The 23,886-nt window shown below is 42.7% G+C and overlaps 1 protein-coding gene across 1 annotated transcript in view; it reads right to left on the bottom strand.

The window, feature by feature from the left end:
- Positions 1 to 23,886, bottom strand: part of PLEKHG4B (pleckstrin homology and RhoGEF domain containing G4B) — a 378,808-nt gene that overhangs the window by 283,720 nt on the left and 71,202 nt on the right. The window lies entirely within an intron of this gene.

Raw genomic sequence — 23,886 nt, 5'->3', positions numbered from 1 at the left:
GTGTCTGAGGATTACTGTTGGTAGTATGGCTATACACATGTAGCGCACTTTCCCCCACTCCCTGGGAGATATGGCGGCTACGGTGTATGTGCTGCTTTACCTGCGTCTCACAGGAGGTCTGAGCCTCAATTGCTGGGAGCCTGGAGTGTATCCGAGTCTGTAGCGCCTCCACCTATGCGGGATCCTACTATGTGGGATAACCCCGTTGCAGGAACCCTTGCAATGAAACACAAACACACACACACACACACACACACACACACACATATATATATATATATATACAAAGAAAAAGGAGATAACCTCGCATTCACTCCAACAATATAATTGTCACTATAAGACAGTATATGATGGAAAAGTTTCCATAACAGGCGGTGCTCACGGGTCAGTGATAGTTATATGACAAGAAGAAGAAAGAAACCCGCTTAGGAGCACTCAGGTATACCGTATATGAAATAACAATTTATTAATTGACACAAAGAAAAATAGGTAACAGTACAAAAATATAAAAAAAAATAGGCTAGGACCCCTGACACGTATACTACCCAAAAGAAACACTGTTGCATGAAGAAGGGGTAAACTGTTAGTGTGAACCCCAATGCCTAGTGTAGACAAGAAGGTAAGAATCACTTTGATATGCAAAAAACACTTTTGACAGGCTATTTCAAATTCCAAATTAATGAGACATCTGGTGGAATAAGTCCCCAAGGACATGGAGTGATTAGCCAGTGTATAAAATACTTCCTCATCAAGCATAAATTCTGCCTCTTAAAAGCAGATATAATATCCAGACCCACAGCAATTTGAGTCTCGTGGAAAATTGGTTGCTGAGCTCTGAGGATCACTCTATACAAAAAATAGCACGCATGTAACATGAAGGATACGTGCTCTCAAACGAGTGCAAAGTTAAATAGCCTGTATATTGCACACAAGTATCAAAAGCGTTCAATGTCCAGAAAAATGATCACAGCAATGTTAGGTAGCATAGTTACGTGACTGCATAATCCAGGGGTCCACAGAACACAGTTACTTTTTCTAACAGCACGAAGACCCATGATTACAATATTAAGAACACACTCAATTGTAAATCCATAGGGGTTATTTACTGCATTTTATGCCCCTGTGATCTACCCTATGTTGGAATGACCACAAGGGAGGTCAGGTTCCGGATATTGGAACATATTAGAAATGTCAAAAACGCACAAAAAGATCTTGATCATTTTAAGAAAATTACAACCGTTGCTAGACATATTCTAATTAAGCATAATGCGGACAGCACACTCCTGAGAGCCTTCGTAATTGAAAAAGTCACGCTGGGCATACGAGGTGGAGACCTTGAGAGGGCCCTTCTACGTAGGGAAACTAGATGGATTACGCAAATAGAATCTATGATCCCAAAAGGCTTGAATGACTACATAGGCTTTGTCATGTTTTTATAGATCTTTTGACGTCACTATTCTGAGGCTACTGTATGTCACCTGGACTTTATTGCCATAATTGATGCACTGTATATTTCTGTATAAATAACTTTTTGCATCGATAAGAATATTTATTGCATGTTATTATGTTTTCAATAGTTCAAGTACATCACTTATATGGCACAATGGCAAAGACACAGAATTGACTCTTAGACGCTCAACTCATAGCCAAGTCAGCAGGAATGTGAAGTGTTCTACGCCTTCTTCAAACCATCAACTTGAGACCTGTGGGTTAAAGATTAACATTATGACCAGCTTCTTCTATGAAGATCAAGACTTATGATATTAAACACTACCATGGACTTAAAGTAGCTATTATGCTCCTGGACATTCATCTGGACCAAGCTCACAGTAGTACATCGTTCACCCTTCCTCAACACTGATTTTGATTTTTATTTATTTGTGAGCAAACCTCTCTAAATGAGATGATCTGGGGTTCGGACATTTTCTTCTGATAATATTTCTCGTGTTCAATATGGTTGACAGGTGTGGGGCTTTGCACATCTTCCTAGACAGCATCAATTTGCTTATATGCGATTGTAAAGTACCTCTTGCGTATGCGTGAGTCTAATGTAATATGTATAATACAGATATGCAACTCTATCATGTATACATTGTTGGGTTACCTTGAATTTAGCTCCAACTATGCGCAAGAACGTTTCTTGATGGACCCTGTCCAATTAGTATAGTGGATTAGTATGCCCCGCATTGCGCTGTTTTGCGCATGCGCACTATACGATATGGCGTCAAGTAGGTTGTCTAGGTATTTACCAATGTTTCTTACAAATCCACCTATTATGGCTGCATTGCGCATGCCCTTTATGCTTATGTTGCACATGCACATCACGCTTTAAGCCTGAACATAGGTAGTATATGCTACCACATTGTGCCGCACTAACTGTGTCGCGGTTACAATGCGCATGCGCATTACGCATACTGATGACACACAAGAACTGACTGTAGACACTATGCGCCTCACCTTGACACGCGGAAGTACGGACTATCAATTAAAGTAAGGATTATACACAGCTGTTTACCTCCTCTTTTGGCGTGAAAAACCACCCTTTTTAAACGGTTTTCTGTCCTAGCTTCCTCACCACTCCAAGTTTAAGTCCTCTGACGAAACGCGTAGCAGTGGGGGCGCTAGGCAGGACCCCTGGATTATGCAGTCACGTAACTATGCTACCTAACATTGCTGTGATCATTTTTCTGGACATTGAACGCTTTTGATACTTGTGTGCAATATACAGGCTATTTAACTTTGCACTCGTTTGAGAGCACGTATCCTTCATGTTACATGCGTGTTATTTTTTGTATAGAGTGATCCTCAGAGCTCAGCAACCAATTTTCCACAGAGACTCAAATTGCTGTGGGTCTGGATATTATATCTGCTTTTAAGAGGCAGAATTTATGCTTGATGAGGAAGTATTTTATACACTGGCTAATCACTCCATGTCCTTGGGGACTTATTCCACCAGATGCATGTTTCATTAATTTGGAATTTGAAATAGCCTGTCAAAGAGTTTTTTGCATATCAAAGTGATTCTTACCTTCTTGTCTACACTAGGCATTGGGGTTCACACTAACAGTTTACCCCTTCTTCATGCAACAGTGTTTCTTTTGGGTAGTATTCGTGTCAGGGTTCCTAGCCTATTTTTTTAATATTTTTGTACTGTTACCTATTTTTCATTGTGTCAATTAATAAATTGTTATTTCATATACGGTATACCCGAGTGCTCCTAAGTGGGTTTATTTCTTTTTCTTGTCACATATACACACATATATATATATATATATATATATATATATATATATATATATATACAGTATATATATATAAAAAACTGTTTCACTGCATGCGGAAGAATACTCAACACATATGTATATATACAGTTGCGCTCAGGCCTCGCAGGGCCATACCCCACACCGTGTTTACACCCCAGATATAGTTTACCCCAAAACACTGAGGTGCCACTGGCCACTGGGCACTCAACAACCCTGGTGTCCACAGACTCACCCAAGTGTGTGAAACAGCACTGTCCCACTAGCATGTGTATAGTTGGTGCACGTGGTGAGGTACCTGCCAGGTGCTCTAACACCCGGGCGCGCAGATGCTTTAAGATGGGATCCACAGATCCAAGGATGGTTTCCACAAAGCCTCCGCCTCTACGTCGGGTGGTGTCCCACGTGGCAGTGACAAAGTTAGAATATGATGCAAGGAGGGGGGAGGTCTGACAAACAGCACTGGGATCTAAGCAGCCATTTTAAGTCAGCATCCATCTTAGGTGCCTCATATTGTCATCCATTTTGCCTATTGTCTGTATGAAAGTTGGAATGGAAGTTTAGTTTAAAGACACATTTTTTTCTTTTTTCTGCTCCTAAAGTTTTAAGTGATAATAAGCTGTTCAGCTAAGCCACAAGACCTTGAAGATGGGAGAAAAGCGCAATGTTATGAAAATAAAAGATAGATAACAAGCACGTCTCGCATTCCGGGGGAGGTTCCCATGGTCATGTACACCCTGCCTCAGAAACCTCGTATATAGAGAAAAGATCACCGGCCTGTATAAGGAATATTAGCTGAGTCATTTCATTTTTAATATGAATCTCATAGTTATGCTATTAACTCAATGTGTCCATATCCATATTTTGTTTATCTTATATGCTTACGTAGTGACGCACACGCAACCTCGTATAGGGGGCGTGGGCTTAGTATTTTGGGTATAAATATGGTCTGTATGCCAGTATTTCGTTGGGGGAGTTTTATTTTGAAACTTCCTTCTATGTGTGCCCACGTACAGTGCAATAAACTTATTTGTTATTCTGCAAATAATCCTCAGATGTCTCTTATTTATTCATGCTTTTCACAGATGGTGCTCCGAATAGGAACCCAAATATACCGGAAGCTGAGCACCTGAAAAAAACACTCCTTGGTCACTCAAACCTGAGCGCTCATAAGAATCAAGGTAAAAGGCACCTTTTTGAGGAAAGCCTTCAGATTAAAAAGTTGTTTTGAGTGATGTGTAGAGATATGTGTTTTGGAGGGGGTCTCAATCTGGGTTGACGGGGTTACCTCGCAGTTTCAAATGAGTTTATTTGTCTGTTCCTGTATCCATTTTAAAGTGTTATAGTTGTTAAGTTTTTTTAGGGACTAAGGTGAGAGTCCCGTTAAAAGTTTTGGTGTTTTGGTGATGAAGGTCAGTGTTTGTATGCTTAAGGGATTGTTTTCAGACCATACTGGGTTGTGATAAATATTTTTTGTTGTCTGAGCAGGAAGGGTCCCTGATTGTACATTTGCTCTGTCTTGTCATTAACATACCAAGTGAGTTTATTCATGAATATCTGTTTAGAAGGTCTTATCTGTATCCATGTTATAAAAGTATAAGGTTTATCAGGACTGGGTTGGACCCGCTGAAGTAATTCAAGTGTTTTCTGGGGTATAGTTATGGTGAAAAAATATGATTGGGGAACAATCTCGTGACAGGTCCTTATTTGCATATTTACGCTATTCAGAACAATAACATGCCAAAAGAGTTGTATGTAATCAGCTTGCGCTGATTATTGTATCAGGAGTATTGTACAGGTCAATTAAATTTGAGTACTGTAGCAGGAGAATAATGGGAAACCAAAGTTCTCAAAATTTGCCGTTAGAGGTTGTGTGTCTGCAGACAAAAATAATAAAGAATGGATACAGAGAACAAAAAGATACAATATAAATATGTTTTGTTGGCCAATGAGAATATATACATGCAAGTTCAAGTGAAAAAAACACATGCAAGTCCCAGTGAAAAACACACCACCCCAATGAAAAAAGTTTGTTTGCAATAAATTACTATGGAAAGAAGCGTGAACCTACAAATGCAAGGGCTCATAGTGGAACCTTCTAACTTTCAGTAATCCCTGTGTGTCTGTGGCAGTATAAATATTTGGATTTTATGAGGTTTTTGTGGCTAAAGTCAAGCATGGCAGGACCGGCTGACTGAAGCGGCCGAAATCAGGTGTGCACATATCATCTTTTCCTTCCATTTCCCCACAAGCAATAAGTGGTTATAAATCATTTCCTGATATAAACTCAAGTTTCGGTGCTGGCAAGTAAAATTATTGCGCCCTTAATGGAGAGTTGCCAGATGGATTTGATACCCTAAAGAATTGTTCCTGAATGATTACCTGTGTGAAAGATAAACCATGCTAAATATCATGTGTACACAAATCACCATCCAAGAACTTGCAAGTACTTACAAAAACATGAATATTATTTGCTCACAATGAAGTCTAAATTTTTAAAAGGTTTTAAAAGTTGTACATCAAGTATAGAAGGAGTAAAGAATGTGAAAAAGAGAGGGCATACATTCAGCTCTGTCACTGGTGAAAGTTTAAAAGGTTTATTCGTTTTGGCCATGCGGATAAGTGTTTTAAAACCAGGAGATACAGTATTCTTTTTTCCTTCTGCTCAAATGTCTGCAAGAAAGAGAATCAGAATAACAGCAGCACAGATCGTGCCCCCATCTTTTTCTCCAGCTCGAGGAATGTGCAAAGATACGAAAGTTAACTCAAAAGCTCCGGAGCATCAGAGTAGTTTTAAATTCAGGTTATTTATGAGAATAAAGAGAAGGGAACTTTTAATAATTTAGTTGCAGGATGAAATTGTTTTGTAAATAGGTGAGAAATGTTTTTCTTTTATTTGTTCGTTATTTTTGTGATGTTGTTTGGCTGTGTATGAGAGAAGTTTTTGTATTGTGGTGTTCTGTATTGTGTGTAACCAGTAAAAACACATTTCAATTTTATTTTTATAGGATTAGGTTATGTTAGGGAATATTTTTTGTTTAAATTTGCGGGTAAAAGCTCACAAGCATTGTTTGAATATATATTGTATTGTATGTCTTTATGTATATAACGCCATTAGGGTATCAAATGGTAAAGGTAATAGGTCATGAAATAAGTGATCCAGACATAAAAGTAACATTAAGGAAGAGAAGTCCCTGCACTGAGGAGTTTACAATCTAATTGGTAGGTAGGGAGAGCATACAGAGACAGTAGGATTTGATTAGAAGCCAGGAGAGGAATTTCAGGAGGGGAGACGCAGAATCAGAGTTTAAAGAGTAGAGTGATTCTGGCAGCAGCGTTTAGGATAGATTGTAGGGAAGACAGGTGAGAGGCAATATGGTGGGATAGCAGGGGATTACAGTAATCAAGATGGGAGAGAATGAGGGGCTGAATCAGAGTTTTTAACAGTTGAGCAACAGAGGAACAGGTGTATCTTTGTGATATTGTGGAGGAAAAAGCGACAGTTATAGAAATGTTTTGAATGAGAGAGGAGAATATGAGAGAGGAGTTGAGAGTGACCCCTAAGCAGCGTGCTTGGGCTAATGGATGAAAGATTGTACTTCAAGAGTAATGTGGAAGGAGATAATAGTGTCAGGTTTGGGAGGAAGTATAAGGAACTCTGTTTTTGCCATATTAAGTTGAAGGCGAAGGAGGGCCGTCCAGGATGAAATAACAGAAAGACATTCAGAAACTGTGGTTTGTACAGCAGGTGTAAGGTCAGGGGTTGAAAAGTAAATGTGTGTGTCGTCAGCATAGAGGGGATATTTAAACCCAAGAGATGTTATTAGGTCACCTAGAGAGAGTGTGTATAGAGAAAAGAGAAGAGTGCGGTCCACAGAGGCAAATGCTTCAGAGAGGTTGAGTAATATGAGCAGAGTGTAATGACCTCTGTCTTTGGCAGCATATAGGTCATCAGTTATTTTAGTGAGAATTGTCTCCGTGGAGGGAGCAGTGCAGAAGTCAGATTGTAGGGGGTTAAGGAGAATGGAAATGTATCAGATTAGAGGGAGAAGAGGAGATACACTCTCTTCTGATACAGTGGGAAAAGAGTCAAGGAAAGCAGGAAGTGAAGTAGGATAGGAGGAAAAAGAGGGAATGTTCTGATGTATGGATTCAACCTTTTCCTTAAAATAGTCAGCAAAGTCCTGAGATGAGATGAGGGAAGAGTTAGTGTGGGTTAGACTTGTGAGTGTTGATTAATGGAGAGAAGTAGGTTTGTTTAGCTTGAGAAAGGGCAGAATTGAAACAGGATAGCATAAATTTGTAGTGAAGGAAGTCTGTGAAAGTATGAGAGTTCAAACAGAAGGCATTAAAAAGGAACGAGTGGAGGGAGATAGCATGAGTGTGTGGGAGATATAACCTCCTCTATATAAAAGTCCTGTTATTTAATTTTTGAGAGGCCATAAAAAATGTAGTTCTTAGGGCTCTGGATAAAGCTCCATGTATCTAAACTTTAAGCAAAAGTTCCAATCCAATAATTATTATTTTGTTTATGAAGAAGACGTTATCTTATCTGTTCAGGGTCAATTGGTGAAACGCCCAGAAACAAGATGGCTTTTTGCCCGGGAACAAGCTTTGAAAATTTTTTTTTTTTAGTCAAATGCGGAGTGTCTTTAAAAATATAAGGCTGACCGTGTACTCGGCACTGTGCAAAGAGATTATATAAAGCAAGAAATTAGTGTGAAGTCTTATACAAAATCATTTGTATATTAACTGAATATGTGATGTATTTTATAACTTTTAATCATTTATTTTTTCCAAAGGTGTCCATAAGCAGTGGTTATTGTCAAAATTGCTGTGTAATCTAGAATGGTTTGCCAGGAAGTGGTGAATTGGGAGTCGCCTCTCATTTGTGGGTGTGTCTTGTGCATAGGGTTAAATACAGGGGATACATAGTGGCAAAAGCAGTTACATAAGTGAACAGGGTATACATTATATACAAGGCATTTCAAATTTCTAGCAGAATAGTTACAGTGGAGAGTTTGGGTAAAAGCCAGATTGGGATTGGCTAGGGAAATTTGTATTGGTAAAATAATTGCTTAATTTTGTCCCCACTTTTGTAGATTGGGACAACTCTGGCAGTTTCCCAGGTCTTAGGGATATGGCCTGCAGACAGGATAGAATTAATTATGGAAGCAATTAGTTTGGCAATGGATGGGGCATCAAGTCTTAGGAACTTAGATTGTAGCAAAGTCAGGTTCACATTGGCTACTTAGTTTTAATTTGAGGAACATTAATAGGGGATACCTCTGTCTATATGTGGATGCTAAGACAGGACTAAACACATTGATGCAAGAATGTATTCCTAGGTATAAATTATCTCACTTATGGGATGACTTATGACTATCAGCAGTCCAAAGGAACGAATTAAGGACCATGTTATTGGTAATAAAATAATAAGTCTTGTATGCAACTAATACATTTTTTGAGTCTCTCTAGGCAAAGTTGAAAGTGCACCTACTCGAGATGGGGTTAATAGTCAAATATTTCCTACGCAAGCATGCTCTTCATCCCAGATGAAAAGGCCTATACAAACCACCAATACAGCAATTAAAGTGGCAGAGTTCTTTTCCTGGACCCAAAGCACGTAAAGCTCATTCCAGCTCCACCAAAGACCAAAGTCACCTAAAGCAAGTTAACGTTTTCAAGGGTAAAGAAACACCCTGACAGTTAACCAACGAGGAAAATAAGATACCAGGCAGAGGCCTGGTTTTATCAGAACATTTCATTTGTTCAAAGACTCAATATTTTTATTTTAGTGTGTTTAAGTTAGAAATTTAAGATATATGTACAATTGGGCCTTGATGGGAGGATTGGTTTCCTGGAAGCGTGGCTTGTGAATGCTCTTGTATGTGTTTTGGCAGTACTCATCACTCTCTATGTATTTGTCATGTGCAGCAAAACTTTGATCCAGAAGTGTGTTGCACCTCCACCGAAAGGAGGGGGTCACCCAGGGGCGTGTGTCAGCCACAAGGAAAGGATCATAAGTCAGCCATTTTTGACCATCGCAGACATTTTTTGTTCTGATATTCTGAGTGAATGATGTATATAATGCGTGGAGGGGTGATGATCATGCATTCGCTTCCACAGATACCAACCCCCTTCAATTCTCAGTAATAGAATGTTGTGATGATTCTGAAAATATATGATGATAGAGATAGATGCCATTTCCTTTATGTAGCAACTGCATACCCAAAGAAAGGTTGCTTGCATAAAATAAGGTTTTTAGTATTATGTGTATAATTTCTGTATTTTCCCATTTTTTAAGCCAGCCTCTTTAAAGGATGTATCACACACTAAGAACAAGAATCAATTTATGGGTCAAGGGTCTCCACCAACCAATGAAACCTGTATAAAAATGTATGTTCAGTCAGATAACAATTTACAGGAAGGATGTGGCCTTAATTTTGCAGTTTTTAATTTCATCATTAAACCAAGAACAGGTTCAGATTAGGCTTATGGCCTTACAAAACAGAAGTGCCTTAGACTATGTTTTAGCTTCAAAAGGAGGGGTATGTGCCCTAATTAAGGAACAATGTTGTGTTTTGATTCAAGATCAGTGTAGCAATGTGCAGCATGAACTAGATGAAATAGAAGAGATTCAAAAGAGGCTTAGAAAGGGAAGTGACAGAATATCACCCATTGAGGTTAGGTGAATTGCTTAGATCACTTGGAGCAAAAACTTATGAATGCTTTGGTGTGTGTGTTGGTGTTACTTGTTGTCATGTATGTGTGTGTCACAGGTTGCAGAGGTATGATCCACAAATGTGCTACCCCCTCTGCAGACATGATGCCATTGTTTGCAGATCCAATTTACAGCAGTCCCTTGAAGAAAGAAGATGCCAAGTACAGTGTTCTAACTCTGGAAAATAAATTGGCCGCAACACCATATGCGACTATGACTACATTTGGCAGGCACCCTCTTGCACTATCCTATACCCTCAAGCATTATCGGATGATGGAGATGGAGCACACCTGTGCCTCCCAACGTATTCCTGGACTAACATCATAACCTTAATTCTCAAAAGCAATGTTTTTAGAATAGAAAGGAGGGAACTGACAAAGTTAGAATATGATGCAAGGAGGGGGGAGGTCTGACAAACAGCACTGGGATCTAAGCAGCCATTTTAAGTCCGCATCCATCTTAGGTGCCTCATATTGTCATCCATTTTGCCTATTGTCTGTATGAAAGTTGGAATGGAAGTTTAGTTTAAAGACACATTTTTTTCTTTTTCCTGCTCCTAAAGTTTTAAGTGATAATAAGCTGTTCAGCTAAGCCACAAGACCTTGAAGATGGGAGAAAAGCACCAATGTTATGAAAATAAAAGGTAGATAACAAGCATGTCTCGCATTCTGGGGGAGGTTCCCATGGTCATGTACACCCTGCCTCAGAAATCTCGTATATAGAGAAAAGGTCACCGGCCTGTATAAGGAATATTAGCTGAGTCATTTCATTTTTAATATGAATCTCATAGTTATGCTATTAACTCAATGTGTCCATATCCATATTTTGTTTATCTTATATGCTTACGTAGGGACGCACACGCAACCTCGTATAGGGGGCGTGGGCTTAGTATTTTGGGTATAAATAGGGCCTGAATGCCAGTATTTCGTTGGGGGAGTTTTATTTCGAAACTTCCTTCTATGTGTGCACACGTACACTGCAATAAACTTATTTGTTATTCTGCAAATAATCCTCAGATGTCTCTTATTTATTCACGCTTTTCACAACGGTGCCACCGTGCAAAATGTCTTTCTGTAGTTGGTGATGGTAAGAATTTGGGGAACACGTCCTTTACGACGTTTTCCCTCCTTACCTGTCTTATCTCAAACCTCCGCTCTGGCATTAGCGCGCACCCCCTGCTTACAGAGTGAGCACGCGCAGTGCTTATAGTGTGCCACGGATCTTAGCTCCACCACCTCGGACACGAAGCGCGCACACACACACACACACGTGACGATGTGCATCACTCCCCAGCTGCGTGGTAAATACTCGTTTAGCCCACTTGTCTCCTGCAGCCAATCCTTGCCTTTGGAGGCCGCGCCTCTGCTCCTCCTCCCTTGCTACTGGTTCCTATTCCTGTTAAATACCCTGCAGTTCCTTTCACACATCGTGGAGCATAACTTGTTGTAGCCTTGAGTTCCTGCGTCCTTGCTCCCTGTCCTGTGTTCTCTTGCAGTTAACCTTTCGTGTACTGACCCGGCTTCACTTTGGAACCCCTCTTTATACTGACCCTGACTTACCCTCGACTCTACGGATATCTCCAACCCAGACCATGGCTATATGGACCCCCACGATTCTAACTTCGCCAACCCCAGAACACGGCTACACGGACTTCCATGATTCTGACCTCTCCAATCCCAGACCACGGCTAACGGACTTGACTATTCTGAACTCTCCATTCCAAGACCTTGGTATGTATCCACTAACCCACTCTCTCCAACCCAGACCCGGCTACGTTTGACAATCCGCCTGTCAGGCACGCTTCCGCTGCTGTGGGTGCGTGGTTTACTACTTCCCCCACTTCAGTACCGGGGTCCTGTCTTGCTCATGGGCAGTGCAAGCATTACAGTATGCTCAGCTCAACGAACATGAACCCCCCTGAGGTTTGCCAAGCCCTGTCTTTGATTTCTGAGCATTTCCAATACCTGGATAATCAGACTGCTTCCCTTACTCAAACCCTGGCCATAGTTTCTCTTAACCAATCACAATCCAGAATTATCAGACCTGCTACTTTGTCTGTTTCTTCCCCTGAAGCTTCTCTCCACACACCCAATTGATATGCGAGAGATCCCCATGGATGCTGAGGTTTCCCAATCAATGTGACATACAGTTTGAGTTAACCCCTACCCGCTTTGCTTCTGACAGATCTAAAGTGGCGTATATTATCACTTTATTAACCGGACACGCATTGGTATGGGCATCCCCATCTGCGAGAAGAGACCAGAGCTTACCCAAGACTTTCCACGCTTCAAAGAAGAATTTAAGCAAGTCTTTGATACCCGTGGCCGTAAGATGACTGCTGCTTCTTCTTTATTTCACATTTCTCAGGGTCACAGAACGGTTGCAAAATACACCCTGGAATTTCTGACCATCGTGGCATAGACGGGCTGGAATGATGAGGCGTTATCTGCAGCTTTCTGGCAAGGTCTCTCCGACTCATTAAAGAATGAATTAGCTGCTCAATAAAGACCTACGGTGCTCAAGGATCTTATTGCCATTTGTATTTGGGTGGATCAACGCCTTCAAGAGAGGAGGCTTGAACGCCATCACTCACGTTCTCTCACACCAACTGCTCTTGTTCCCAAGTCTCTCTCCTTCTACTTTCACAGCTCTTGAGGCTCCAGAACCTATGCAGTTAGGATGCCACCAGCTCTCCCCTTCAGAGAAACAACGTCGGAAAACTGGAGGATTATGTCTTTACTGCGGACTGCCGGGTCACTTGGTGCTTCACTGTCCCACGAAGCCGGAAAACGCCAACGCCCAATGAGGTATAAGGGGGTCTCATTGGGTAGCATTTCTTCTTCCACTCCTAGTAAGAGAGGTCTACCTAGCAGGGTCATGCTGTCTCAACTCCGGGTCTGGGGGAAATTTTGTGGATCAAGATTTCGCTACCAAACATAAAATTCCTCTGATCAAGAAATCAATACCGGTGGGTCTAGTGGATATCCCAGGACATACTTGAAAACGAGAGGTAACTCTCAATGTATTACTTCCTGGTAAAATATTTTATAAATAAATAAATAAATATCGACGTACGTCCTCTCCAGCCAGCCATCATTTCATTGGAGACTCCTACTCTTACTCTCTCCACTAGTGACAGTCACAAGGAAAAAATATCACTGGATGTTATTCACTCACCCTATGTACAGGTAATTCTAGTCCTTCCTTGGCTTCAACAACACAATCCGCTTGTAGACTGGACAGGCAAGAGACCTATACAATGGGGTGATGCCTCGGAGATTGCTCCTGAATTATCGGTACAACTTATCGCTGGCGTAGAGACCAGAACTCCTGCAAAACCTATACTTCCTGAAGTATATGCAGAGTTTATTGATGTTTTTGATAAAGTCTGATCTGAAACTTTACCTCCGCAACGCCCTTATGATTGCCCCATAGAGCTTCTGCCCGGTGCCATCCTTCCTAAAGGCAGATACTACCAGTTGTCCCTTCCTGAGACTAAGGTTATGTCCGAATATATCCAGGAGAACTTAAAGATAGGGTTCATTAGAGCGTCTTCCTCCCCAGCCGGGGCTGGGTTCTTTTTTGTTAAAAAGAAAGATGGTTCACTTCGTCCATGCATAGACTATAGGGATCTTAACAAAATAACCCTGAAGAATCGTTACCACTTGTCACTCATCTCAGAATTGTTTGATCGGCTACAAGGTTCTTCCATTTTTTTCCAAACTCGATCTTCGGGGGGCCTACAATCTCATACGCATCCGACAAGGGGACGAATGGAAAACGGCATTCAATACGATAGACGGCTATTGCGAATATTTGGTCATGCCTTTCAGGCTCTGTAATGCCCCAGTTGTCTTTCAAGAATTTGTGAATGATATTTTTCGGGATGTCCTCAACATTTTTGCAATTGTCTACCTTGACGATATTCTTATTTTTTCTAAATCTATATCCGAGCATATCCAGCACACTAAGCTAGTTCTCTCAAGTCTATGTGAGAATCATCTCTATGCCAAGATGGCGCAATCTCTTTTCCACCAAACATCCACTTCTGTCTTGGGATACATTATCTCTGATAAGGGTTTCTCTATGGATCCTGATAAACTTAAGGCAGTGGTAGATTGGCCCCAATCCACTTCGCTTAAGGCGATTCAGCAGTTTCTTGGCGTCGCCAATTATTATCGTAAATGTATCTGTAATTTTTCCGCCACACTGGCTCACATTACTATGAAGGATTAGCGAAACCTCGCTCTAAACTCTATATCAATAAATGATTTAGGTCACGTGCTGCCAGGGATAAATACATCGACAAAAGGGATATTTGTGTAAGAGACACACAGAAAGATCCCCACTAGGACACACTGCAGACCTGAGTGATATTAGATCCTGGTCTATAAGTGCACTTGACATACAACATATATATATTTTATTTGATTAATTAAATCGTTAAAAATTCCTAAAAACCCTGAAGCTGTTTGTGTGTCTAAAATGTCAGGCCTCTCAGTGAGACAAGAAGTAGTATTCAGTGGTGAAGCTTTTGTATTACACCATTGCCAATTATCCTCTTAAAGGGTATCTATAGATTAAGTATTAATATACCTTTATGCACATCATATTTTATTAAGAGGAAATAAATCAGGAATAATGGCTTGATGTAAAAACATATGACTGCTATATCTTATACTAAGTATTAGTGAACAAGTGGTAGTGAACTATCAGGAGCTTATCCCATGAACATTAACATTGGGATGTGCCTTCTTGAAGTGTATAGAAATCTTATTGGTTCAGTTCCAGTGTACTGTTCAAATGTAGTGTCTGTATTCTGACACTTGTACCAATTCCACATATAACTGGATGAGTGTATTCATAAAGGATCACACTGTATACTGAACTGTAGGTGATGATTGTTTATTCCTCCTGTCTGTTGTCATAGGTACTAATACACTTGGGTGTGTCTAAATTTAGTGCTACCTGAAACATCACTTTACATATTGTTAATTGCAGATATGTGATGTAGAGTAGCGTAGAAGATATATTTTCATTGGCAAGGGTGTCACTATGAGATCATATAGTTGGAGACTATGTCATTCAATAGTACCAAGTTGTACTGCAGCTGGTGTTAGGTGCTCATGTAGTAATGTATAGTTAGTTACTATACCATAGAGACAAAATCTGTGTTTGTGCCTGTGCTGTAATAATGAATCAAACAATCATAGTTTGTATATATCATTATTTTTTCCTCATATATTTTTTGGCGTAGTATCCTCTATGAGAGAGCGTGACTGTAGGGGTAATGGTCACCCAAACCGTGCCGTAGCTTCGAACCAACAACCAGTGCTAATGAAAACACTGGCTTGTATCTATGTTATCCTGGTTGATCCAAGCAATCATAGTGTGTTCGGTTTATAATTATATCGTACGGTGGTGATATACCATCTGTGAGGAAGCGCAACCGTGGTCACGTGTTAGTAACGCTCGCGAGATACCACCACTGTTGTCAAAATCGGCGAAATCAATGTAGGAGTCTTACTGCAGGTATATAGTGCTTAAACGTTATGGCAATATTGTATCCCTGATATATGATTATATCGTGCCGACATGTGGCGGTGACCGTCTGTTTACAAAAGCGCGACTGTAGTCACGTGTTCGTGACCACTCGCAAACTAACAGCCCTGATGTGAAAATCGGTACGATCTTTTATTAATGTACCATGCAGTGGTATAACGGTATACCATCTATTCAGGAGCACGGCTATAATAACGTGTATATGACCTCTCGCAAAATGACATCACTCATATAGAAATCGGCATATGTAGCAGAGTCAATATATATGTCTTTACTGAGGGTAGTGAAGATATATAGACACTAGGGCAGCTTTATATTAGAACGTGACATTTATAAAACCCATTACTACCCTGACGAAGAAAGAAGCGGACACTTCCTCCTCGTCTCCTGAGGCATGCCAGGCCTTTGAAACCCTTAAGAAAGCGTTCGTCTCTGCTCCTATCTTACGCCATCCTAAACTTCCTTTCACGTTGGAAGTAGATGCCTCGGTTATTGGAGCAGGAGCCGTACTCTCACAGAGACAGTCCCCTCAGGATAAGCTACACCCTTGCGGGTTCTTCTCAAAAAAAATTCTCCCCCGCAGAACAAAACTACGATGTTGGCAACAGGGAACTCTTGGCCATCAAACGTGCTCTGCAAGAGTGGAGACACCTCCTGGAGGGTACTGAAAATCCTATATCAATTCTTACGGACCATAAGAATTTATTATATATCGAGGGTGCCCGTCGCCTCGGCCCCCGTCAGGCTCGCTGGGCATTGTTCTTTTCCAGATCCAACTATATAATTTCCTACATTCCTGGTACTAAGAATCTAAAGGCTGACGCCTTATCCCGTCAATTCGTCAGTGAAGACAAATCCGAAGACATTCCTGAGACCATACTTCCCGCCAAATATGTCATTTCGGCTAACTCTTTTGATGTGCTGGACAAGATCTTGGAGACTCAGATGCTCATTCCCGAGGGTATGGAAGTGCCTGAGGGTTGTTTGTATGCTGCACCTCAAAAACTCCCAGAAAATCCTTGAGTGGGGTCATTCCTTTAAGTCGGCCGATCACCCGGGCACAAAGAGGACTTCCGATTTGATCAGACGCACTTTTTGGTAGCCTAATATGTCTAAGGATATCAAGGAATTCCTCAACTCCTGTTCCATCTGTGCTCGAAATAAGTCCGCTCGCAACAAGCCGCCTGGTCTGCTTAGTCTCTTCCCTATTCCGGACTGACCTTGGACCCACCTCTCAATGGACTTTATTGTTGAGTCCCACTCTCTATAGTGTCCGATCGGGGGTCACAGTTCATATCGAAATTTTGGCGTGCCTTCGCTCAAAGGTTGGAGATATCGCTTCTTTTTTCTTCTGGGTATCATCCCCAAACCAACGGACAAACCAGTCACTAGAGCAATACCAGCGATGCTTTATTTCGGATGCACAGGATAACTGGGTGGAATTACTCCCATAGGCCGAATTCGCTCATAACTCACTCAGAAATGAGTCTACTCAAGAGTCACCTTTTTAATTTTTTTTTTACAAATTACGGGTTTCATCCAGCGCGCCTTCCCATCTCTTCCAACCCTTCCAGAATTCCAGCAGCAGATTACAGAGTGAACTCGCTCCAAGATTCTTGGAAGAGGATTCAAAGGACTCTGCAGGAGGCAGTACGCCAACAAAAGACACAGGCGGATCGCCATCGCCGTGAGGCACCCAAATTTAGGCCAGGAGACAAAGTGTGGCTTACTTCTAAGAACATAAGATTGAAGGCACCTACACTGAAACTGGCTCCAAGATTCCTGGGACCATTCACTGTTCTCAAACAGGTCAATCCTGTGGCGTACCGCTTACAGCTGCCTCAATTTATGAGAATCCCGGCAGTCTACCACGTCTCTTTGTTAAAACCTGTGGTTCGAAGTTCTCAGTTTCCTGACATCGCACCTAAACCTCTACCTGTCATCGTACACGGTCAAGAATTTGAAATTGAATCCATAAATCGATTCCAGATACTCCAGAGGAGGTGTCCAATTCCTTGTACACTGGAAAGGCTATGGATACCTCTTAGTCAGATCCATGCTCCCGGCTTGTTAAAGCGATTCCACGCCAGGTTCCCGCACAAGCCTTATAGGAATCGTCCTGAGGCCGATCCTAAAGGGGGGTGGTACGGTAAGGAATCGGGAACACGTCCTTTGCGATGCGTTCCTTCCTTACCTGTCTTATCTCAGACCTCCGCTCTGGCACCAGCGCATGCGCTCACCCCCCGCTCTACTTACAGAGCATGCACAGCTCCGATAGTGTGCCACGGAGCTTAGCTCCGCCCCCTCGGACGCGCCACGCTTCTCCCACGCGCGACGTGCACCGCTCCCCAGCTGCGTGGCAAATACTCGTTTAGCCGACTTGTCTCCTGCAGCCAATCCTTGCCTCCGCAGAGGCCGTGCCGTGCTTCCGCAGAGGCCATGCCTTTGCTCCGCCTCCCTTGCTACTGGTTCCTGTTCCTGCTAAATACCCTGCAGTTCCTTTCACACATCGCTGAGCATAACTTGTTGTAGCCGTGAGCTCATGCGTCCGTTGTGCCTTGCTCCCTGTCTTGTGTTCTCTTGCAGTTAACCTTTCGTGTACTAACCCGGCTTTACTTTGTAACCCCTCTGGATACTGACCCTGGCTTACCCTCGTCTCTGCAGATCTCCAACCCAGACCATGGCTATACGGACCACCACAATTCTAACCTCTCCAACCCCAGACCATGGCTATACAGACTTCCACAATTTTGACCTCTCCAACCACAGACCACGGCTAACGGACTTGACTTTTCTGAACTCTCCATTCCAAGACCTTGGCAAGTATCCACTAACCCACTCTCTCCAACCCAAACCCGGCTAAGTTTGACAATTCGCCTGCCAGGCACGCTTTCACTGCGGTGGGTGCATGGTTTACTAGTTTCCCACCTCAGTACCGGGGTCCTGTCTTGCTTGTGGGCAGTGCAAGCATTACAGTGACCTGGTCCTGGACCACCTGACGCAGGGCGCAGCCGCATCCTTTCTGTGTCCCTCACTCTGGTACTACAGGGGCAGTGTGTCTATCTAAGGGCCTGTCCTTGGAACAACCACAAGCTGAGGGGAGTCGGGGTCTAACAGGGATGTCTCTGGCCTAGTGCAGGTGCCAGACACACACTGAGCATACCACCTACCCTGATCTTCTCCCAGCTCCGACTGGCGTGCTCTTCAGGGCGCGAAATGTATGTATGTATCTTGGGACACAGGAGATGCTGCAGCCCTATTGGCTGTACTGGGCCATGTGTCATGCAGCCCCACTGACATCTGGGTGTTGTAGTCTCCTGCAGAGTCCTTCTCTATTGGCTGCCGCTCCAGTCGTGCTACTGCGCATTAGCAACTCCCCTGCGCAGCAATTTCTAAGATGGCGGCACCCTGCAAAGAGAGCCGCAGGTGACCCGGTCGCCCTCCCGTCTGCCGAACAATCACTGCACCTCCTGGCACTTGGCGGATGCGCCTGCTACTCGCTGAATGTCCCCACAACCCTGCTTAGCTACCGGAGGTAAGGGGGAACCCCCAGAGGGAGACCTGGCCACACACAGTATATCTGCTGTTGATGCCTGTGAGTTGTGTCTGACTTTGTCTGTTTATATGTAGTCCCCATCATTTTAATTGTATCAATAAATTGCTTTTAATGTATTACCAACAATTCAATTTTTCATCACTTGGGACCATCTTTCCCCTCCACTGTGGACCTATATATAGTGTGTGATTATTGGTTGTGCCACGTTTCACAAGGGTCCAGCCGTCTGGTGTAGGGTTATGTATCTAGGGATACTTATGTAATACGATTCTGTCCCCACTGGATACTCACACACTGGTCCCACTCACAGCAATTTTTGGGCTATCTTGCAAGCTATTTTGGCCACAATTTATGGCCTGTAAGTTGTCTGACTTTGTCTGTTTATATGTGGTTCCCATAATTTAAATTGTATCAATAAATTGCTTTAATTATATTATCAACAATTACATTTTTCAGTACTTGGGACCATCTGTCCCCTCCACTATGGACCTATATGTAGTTCACCTTGAGAAAGGCAGTATTTGACTGCCGAAACGTTGCACTTTATGGCATATTAAACCTCCTTTTGAGTAAGACCGTGTGCCTGCTTCTTCTTCTTTGTACTGGAACATTTGGGACTACAGGAGCTCCCCAGGACCAGCGCACCGGCAGCTAAGTACTCCACCTCTATTACCATTGATATTGAGTGCATGTCTCATCCTCTGCCTATATGTAGTGTGTCATTATTGGTTGTGCCGCATTTCACAAGGGACCAGCCATCCCACAATTTTAATCTCAAACTAGCAATGAGTGCATGCAATTGGGACCCTTCTGCTGTCATCCCATCTGGTGTGTACCTTCTGACAACAGGTTTTGTTCTTTGTAATTCCCCTCCCTAGTGCACCTGCTCGTTCTACAGGTTCAGCGGGTATCTCCCCTGTTTCATTCATTCATACATACATCTATACACACAATCTTGCATCATATATAGAGACTCACAGAACCTTGAGATATATATCTCTCAACATTCTGTGTGTGTCTCTATATATGATGCAAGGTGTGTGTGTGTGTGTGTGTGTGTGTGTGTGTGTGTGTGTGTGTGTGTGTGTGTGTGTGTGTGTGTGTGTGTGTGTGTGTCTCTAAAATCGTGTGAGAGAAAAGGAATTTGTTGCACTCGCCTAAAAAGAATCAATAATTGAATTTATTTGTAACATATGGCAGATAACATGGAAAAAATGGTCAACGTTTTGGACCAAATAAGTCCTTTGTCAAGCTCCTCAGGAAGAATAATTTGGTCTGAAACGTCACCCATTTTTTCCATATGGTATAAATAAATTCTGATTTATCTTTAGGCGAGTACTGCGCATTCCTTTTTCTCTTTATATTCCTATATAAGGTTGGTGATCCTAGCCCCTCTGCTTGCAATTGGGACCCTTCTGCTGTCGTCCCACCTTGTGGGTACCTTCTGACAACAGGTTTTGTTATGTATGTATATATACAAACAGACACAACCTTGCATCAAATATACACACACACACACACACACACACACACACACACACACACACACACACACACACACACACACACACAATCATGCATACTATGCACTGATGTGCCACCTGCTGGCCAGAATGTGGGCGCACCCAGATTTTCTCCTCCACTACACCAGCCCACTTTTTTTTTCTGCCCGGTCAGGGGAGCAAATTCCGCCCTGGGCAGTCCCCCCCTGCTTGGACTGCATGCCTCAAAATCAATTTAAGTGATATGTACAGGGACTTGCAGAGCTATTAGAGCCTATCAAAGTGCATTGGACAAAGCAGAGATGCACGCAAGTACCTTGGAATATTTATTGTTTGAGTTTAGATAAATTATTGAAAATATTAATTCAAAAACGTGAGGCTTCAGGCTTTGAAGATGCCAAGAGACATCTTGGCAGATGTTGTAAAGAATGTTCTGAAAGTAGTGAGCACCCTCAATCTGGGCAGAGATGTAGGCATAAGAAAGAGCCTGGCATATCACACGCTATAGGCCAAATGATACCTGGGCCCAAATTTGTGGCAGCTGGCTAGTCACTGCTGAACAAGCTTGTGGTGGCTCTGCATTTAATCCTGCTCCACACAGTCACGGTAGACCATGTTTTACCAACAAATTAATACCGGGATTCAGGACTGGGCACAAGATGGGTAAAATAAATTGTAATTTATTTCCTTTTAAGACAAACACCCAATACTTCACCATTACAGTCAATCAACACTTACTGGGATGGGGAAACAAAATAAAATGTCCACGGAACGAAACAAAGTCTCTGGAAACCCCTGCAAGTGGGTGCACGATGTGAGCCTTGCGACAGTCCTTGGCTAGGGGCGCAACTTGCCAGCCCTATATCTCCGCCGAAAGGAAAGATTTCGTAAGTCCTTACAGGATTCGTTCAGGAATTCTTAGCTCAAACGAATTCTGGAAGAGGGGCACGATCCTTGGTTACGATGTTTTAAAACACCATTGCAATACACTATATATTATATATATATACATATATATATATGTTCTGCATATGTAACACTTATAAAACTTATATGTATGGTTATGGTTTCTTTTTACCTAGCTGCACTCCAAAAAATAGAGTGCTAGCTCTTTCCTAACGCAAGTTATCCACTTAATTTAAGGGGCACTCTGATGTGGGTTGCGGTTTGACCTATAATCGGACTGGGCTACAAGCCGGCTTACAATGTATCCGTCCTGTCTTTGATCGGTAACCGCAGACGCGCGCCACCAATTCAGCTCAAGTGGATAATGAGACGGCAGGATACTATGTATCAAGAATGCACTTCAGCTAAACCACAGACCACTTATTCAATTGACTTTGCAGCTTCAACGCCTGTGGTCCGGAAACTGATACCGATCTTTAATACAGCTACTTACACGCAGGCACACTTCTTCAATTTAGCGCTTGGCACAGCGCTAGAAGCTCCCCCTTGTGTCGCAAATACAGTTAGCACATTTCTCATTCATTCATTTAACTGCAGATAGATGCTAAGCTGCAAAACAGAGACAATAAAGGTAGTGTAGGGGAAAACATGGTGTAATATTGGCAATACATTTTAACCCCTTCTGTCCCAACAAGGTTTAGGGTTAACCAGCCGGGCATAATACCTTTATTATTGGCCTGGTTAACCCTTCCACCGCCACACACTACCTCTCAGTCCTCACTATGCAACCTTGTCCGCACCAACCCCTGATCCTGGTACGTAATGCGGCCTCCACCATCCTTTCTCCATGCTAATCAACCCGTGCCCGTACCTACACACCATGCCCCCCCCACCCACAACAACAACCTTTGACTGGGCCTAGCTCTATAATGGAATCTTGAACCCAGGAACCCTCTCAGCGGCCCTGAGCCTTGAAAGACAGAAATAAATGTTTGCCATTAGTAGAGGATTTAATGTGAAGGTAGCAAAGAGAATGCATAGAGAATTATTTGATTTTAGCAGCTACATTTCAAAGTAGAAAGCTGCTGATACAATAGTCAAAATTGAAGATAGAGTTATAGAGTCTATATAGCGTTATAGCTGAAGAATGGATCATATCAATATTGTGAAAAAAGAATAATACAATCTAAAAGTAAGAGAAAAAAAAGGAAGGAGTGATATATACTGTAAGGAAACTCATACTTTTATTGATTGTGAATAGAAGAGGAATTGATGGCTATGAACAGCAATTAATGTTAATATTGCTGAGAGAATTTTTTTACAGAATTGTGTTTTTTGTGTATTCTAGGTATATATAGCTATAATAAGTGACTGAATAGAGTATAGAGTTGATATAAAAGAGTGATATAGGATTAGAGAGAGAAAAGAAAGCACTGAGCCCTATGTGAAGTGCAGCATGACCGCAAGGCCCAGGCACCCCCTCGCCCCTCTTGGTCACTGGTGATGCCCTGGAGGGTTGTAGGGGATATAGGCAGGCAGTGAAAGTTGGAAAATGATTCCGTACCCCTCACTGTTTTTGCATTGTTTGTCCCGGGTGCAGGAGCTCTGCTAGCAGCTCCAGGCTGAGGACTGTTACCGGTATGGAGGTAGGCTGCAGCTGCCCTGCTTTTTGGGCAGAGAGGGGGGCAGAAGTGAGGCTCCCCCATAGCCCTCTAGGATGAGCAGCGAGTGACTTACCAGGGGTTCTACAAGGGTAAGCGGAGAGCCCTGGCCATTAGGCCTCCTGCTGCCCCCTCCCTTAACATTCCTTCCTCCCTCACCCCCTGCATTATATAATCAGTCAAGTTGTGGGGGTGAGTTCAATGGGACCACCTGCCCTTGTTGGTGGTGCTCTCTTCTGATGGTCTCCTCCTTGGGGAGCAGGAAGCCATTGCAGTGCGCGCAGAGGCACTCCAGGCCTACAGTAGATACTGTCTGGACCTGGAGGCGGAGTGTGTCACTGGTCAGCACATCAGGGGGTGGAGTGAAGGCACCCGGGGCATATGGTGGCAATTTCAGACCCTTTCCCTGATAGGCCTAGCCTATCGGTTTCCCCTCCTTTCCACGGAAATAGCTCCAAGGCGAATGATGCAGGGTTAAGACCCTGGGAGCTTCTTAGGTGGCCAGATAGGTTGTGGGAATGACTGAGGTAATATACCGACAGAGGCAGGATAATTTGGGATCTCTAATCTACGTTCAAGGAGGCTGGGAGGGGGTCTATTATTGTCTCATAGGCGTAAAACAAATTAGAAGGAAACAAAATGGGTTGAACTGGGGCCTGATCAGTTACCCGAGGGGATGGGTCAGTTCCCCACAAATATTTAATCCAGTGCTCCT

The sequence above is a fragment of the Ascaphus truei genome, chromosome 2 (assembly GCF_040206685.1).
Source record: "Ascaphus truei isolate aAscTru1 chromosome 2, aAscTru1.hap1, whole genome shotgun sequence".
Lineage (NCBI taxonomy): Eukaryota > Metazoa > Chordata > Amphibia > Anura > Ascaphidae > Ascaphus > Ascaphus truei.
This window is presented reverse-complemented; position numbering and strand designations above follow the sequence as displayed.